Source organism: Lytechinus variegatus, chromosome 10 (genome assembly GCF_018143015.1).
Source record: "Lytechinus variegatus isolate NC3 chromosome 10, Lvar_3.0, whole genome shotgun sequence".
NCBI classification, from domain to species: domain Eukaryota; kingdom Metazoa; phylum Echinodermata; class Echinoidea; order Temnopleuroida; family Toxopneustidae; genus Lytechinus; species Lytechinus variegatus.
The window spans coordinates 29571457-29576332 of record NC_054749.1 but is presented as its reverse complement, the minus strand read 5'-3'; positions in this window follow the sequence as shown (position 1 = coordinate 29576332).

Below are 4876 nucleotides of genomic sequence, written 5' to 3'. Positions count from 1 at the left end.
TCTTGCAAGAAAAAGGCTATAATTCCACTATTGACAGTAACATCAGCCGTTAGAGAAAAAAGCAGTAAAAACAGAATTTACATTTAGACAGGTAATGAGAAAGTGATAATAAAAGGTGCAGACTTTGTAGGCCTAATTACTATAAACAAATAAAGCTTGGTGCTTATGTTCAATGAATGGACCTAACAATGGTTTGATATTTAAATTTTCATTGAAAATTGGACTTATGACCTTATGGTGCCAACTCTCCGTTTGATGCCAATAAATGAAATTACTTCACAAGGGCATGTAGATTTAAAGTATTCCATATTGGGATAGAATGAACTCATTTTTGCTGGTAGTTCACAAGCAAGAGCCACTTCACATCAGTCTTCAAAGTATGACCCAAGTACATGGAATGATACTAGATTGCAGTGCTGTGTTTTTTTTTCTTCAGAATTATAGAGCTTGTCTGCCATTGAGTACATGATGTAGCTGTATGATAGATGCCTGCTTGTATACATGTGTAATTTGTGTCTGGGTTGACAATTGAAGTAGATTCTATATACATGTACTCAGTAAATAATTTGCAATACAGACTGCAATGAGCATTCAGGAAGGCTGCCTTACTCCAAACAAAGTGAAATATACATGTAGGCCTTTAAAGGGCGGAGCCACTCCCTCTTTGTCCCATTGCCCAGCCCCTCAAAAGGGAATGAGAGGGTTAAAAAATTCAAGAAATTGAAGTGAACTGTGGAGCGTTTCATGAAAGGACTTGTCGGACATTTTATCCGACAAGTCCCATTTTATCCGACAGTTACCATAGGAACAGTGCCTCTCAGCCAATCAAATTCATGGAAAGATGTCAGATCTGACAACTTGTCGGATGAAAATATTGATGAAACGCCCCCCAGGAGTGTAGTAATAATGGCCCATCCAGAAAATCTTGCTATTTCCCTGGAACCTAGGCTAGGATGTACATTGGTATCAGTACCCCCTCCTCTTCCTCTGGCCCCCTCACCCACTCCCTCCACACACAGCCACCTCAGGTTTTTAGTGTTGTTTGCATTGCGTGGTCATCACTTGCAGAAATTGTTTTCGTGTGGGAGAGGGTGCTAAATCCTATAAATCATAGTTAAGCAAGGGAACGAAGCGACAAAGCTGCTCACCAGGGCGTTTTTGCATGCCCCCATGCCACCATCTTTGGCCATTCTGTATAAATTGTATGTACAGTACATGTATGTGGCATACAGTGAGCGTATGACGCCTTTCTGGAGGGAATTCCCGAAAGTTGGCCATGCAGGGATTAAGAGAGATAAAGACAGGTTGTATGTACAGTACAGTGTACTGTACAATATACATGTTCGTGCATTGCTATCTATCTGGCTGTGACAATTTTGGAGTGTGTACCGACAGGATTTCCTTGTCATGTGATTACAATCGTTATGAAAACATATCCATCAAGTGATAGTTTGATTTGATTGAATGTCCAATCAAACGCAGCAACGCTTTGTATTGTTTTAATGGAGAGTCGAATTCCCTTTCTCTGCTGGCTCAATGTGGATTGTTATAGGGAAGTGGGTTCATGGAATGGTTTAAGACAGTGAGCCTTGAGCTTTTCTGAAAATGTAGGGCATTTTTCTATGCTGGCTTTGGATACACAGCATGCCATGTACTTTTAAGGTACTGACAGTCAATGTGCAACAGTTGTGGAATACATGTAGTGTCTCATAAAATTGTTCAGAAGACTGACAAAGTTTGCATTTGTATGCTTGTCCCTACAATAACAATATTAATATTTTAAGATCTGATTTAGACTTAAGCTCATGGAATCAAAATGATTGAGAATCCAATTGAACACCAAAAACACATACCAAAGTTTCTGTATAGAAAAAGCCTCATGACCCCACCCCTCCCCTTCTCTTTGATATACATGTATTGTCTGGCTTGAGACACCCACCAAGTACATGTACACGTAGTGCTGCTCCTGGCAACGATTCACCTTGGGAGCATTTCATGAAACAAGCAGTGATATTTACCGAGTATTGTTATAAGCTAGTATAATCCTTTGATCTGATTGGTTAAGAGCAAACTAGTCGGTGAAAATCACAAATTGTTTCATGAGACACTCCCCATGTCCCGTGTCCAGACTGTTTGTACCTCTCTCTCTCACTGGGAGGGTGCCGAAGAGTTCCTTCTTGTCACGTTGAATATGTCAAGAGGTAACGAGATTAGTCTCCTCGTATCCCCTCACCCCAAGATGAAATCAGTGATCCAGCCTAAATTTGATTTCTCCTTTCTCTCTCGCCGGCTTCATCGCTGTTCTCTAAGATTATCATCATCTTTGAGTAATGACTCAGCATTCACAAACGGAACTGGTGTTCGTGGAAGATTTGAGAGATGAATTGCCACCCTCTTACCTGTCCTTATAGCTTTGATACCAAAGGTTTCTGGTGAAAAAGAAATTGCTTAGCTCATTCAATGAAAGTGAATACCAAGAATCTCTCACAAAATTATGTTTTATATCTTCTGGGGAAAGTTGGTAAAATTGCATCATGGACAATGTGAAACAGTATTTCTAAGTCCTACGTTTTGCATAAAATATATATTTTTTTCTGATCAAGGAGTGAAAAGAAAATTGGTTAGTTCATTTTTTAAGGGGTGAACATAATTTAATTTTACTTCATAAAATTTTTAATAGTCCCTAGCTCAAGCATAGGGCTTTATGAGTTAACCTGATACGTAGAGCTGTAGATACATACATGTATCTGTATAATATGTTCATTGTACTAATATGACACTAATATGACATCACATACATGAAAGTATATAGCCAAGTCTATCTGTTAGGAATTATGTAATACTCTTTCAGTAGATTTATTCCGCATTTTCTTCTCCATTTTTCATCTTCCCTTCCATCTTCATGCCTCTACTATTGCTGTGAGACTTGTTTGATTATAAAATTTCTCAAATAATCCTGAGGTATGTTGTTGAACAAAGCTTTGACTTGAATATCAATGTGAAATACACAGAATCAAAAGATTACTAAAAAATTCCACCCTCCTTTCTTGTTTCCCCCTAGCTTCCGATGACACTATTGAATAGAATCCTAATCCCTTTTGCTTTATTCACCTGAAGAAACCGTTGGAATTCATTCTAAATTGTTTGCCTTCTGTGTTTATAACTGTCTACTATGCTTCAATGAATTAAACAATGGTTTGGACATGCCCAAGAAATTCCTGCTTTTTCTTATAAAGCTGGTCACAATAATTGATCATGTTTTTTTTATTCAAAACTTTTCCCTAACTACCTGTAGGTCACTCTTGCTGTTTGTCATTCATAAAAATTCAGTGTTCTTTTTTTCTTGATATGGATTATTATTTTCCTTTGATGAAAATGATGTATGTTTTTTTTTTAAATTGACATCCTTTTCTTTTTGTTTCAATCCATTTTTTATTACTTGAGTGTACATACACTAGGTCTTGAAGAAATTCTGCTGATGTGTTGAAAAACATGTTGCATTTGATCATTTTTTCCATATTTTTTTCCATGGGGCCCTTTTGATAATAAATATGAACCGCATAATTTGAGGAAAGTGGTCAGAATCTGCAGGCTATTGGTTCTGACAGGGACTTAATGATCCATGGAACAACAGGTTTTATTTATTCTACATGTAGGCTTTGTCTAGAGACCCATTCTTTCATAAAGTCAAGGAACTTTCCTTGATTAAATAAAGTCTGTCTTCTGAATTACTATTATTTATTATAAGGCCTTGTAACATAAAAGATAAAGCAATTGTAATTAAGCGTAATGATATGTACGAAACCTTGTAATCATTCATTAAACAATACATGATGAACTGTGAAGCCTCTACACTGATTCTTTTCTATGGAAACCTTAAAAAGTTACGTAAGTCTATTTACATTAGACCCCTCCCCCTTTCATAAAGTTTGCAATCCCTTCCAGCACTGCAGCCACATACTACAGTGCGTCCCAGAAAAAACGAAACCGAGATTTAGCGATCATTTATCATTACTTAATCATAAATAAGATAGACAAATGACCTACCAATTTAAAGCTTAGAATCTCCTCTTTCATCTGATATTACTTAGATTATTTCTCAATCATGCATGAGTGAGCAAAAACAATTTGAAAAAAGGATACCAAAAACTCATTTGGCGGGGGTATCTGGGTTTCAAAAAGAAAACCACATTTTTGAAAAGTTCAATATCTCCTCTTTAATTTGATACCTAAATTACAGAAAATGGTCGAGAAATAACAAAGTTCTGGTCATTTAAAATAAGGCTTGAATTTCAATAATTTCATAAAATGAAGAAGTTCTCCAGGCTGGCTTTCAAACTCACTCGACACTCTGTTTTGTTGAAGATCAGTCATGCATTAAATCTTTTGTTCACCATGCGAAAGCTTCTGTGGGAAACCGGTGAAAACACGTTTATCTCATGAAATTATGGAAATAGAAGCCTTATTTCAAATGACCAGAACTTTTTTATTTCTTGACCATTTTCTGTAATTTAGGCACCAAATTGAAGAGCAGATATTGAACTTTTCAGAAATGTGGTTTTCCTTTTGAAACCCAGATACCCCCCGCCAAATGAGTTTTTGGTATCCTTTCTTCAAATTGTTTTTGCTCACTCATGCGTGAATAAGAAATAACCTAAGTAATATCAGATGAAAGAGGAGATTCTCAGCTTTAAATTGGTAGGTCATTTGTCTATTCTATTTATGATTAAGTTATGATAAATGATCGCTAAATCTCGGTTTCGTTTATTCTGGGACGCACTGTACATATACATTATGACCCATTGAATGCATGTTTTTCAGGGTGACATTGCCAAAATCTTCACAAATGAAACATAGTGTAGAATAGAAAGATTTG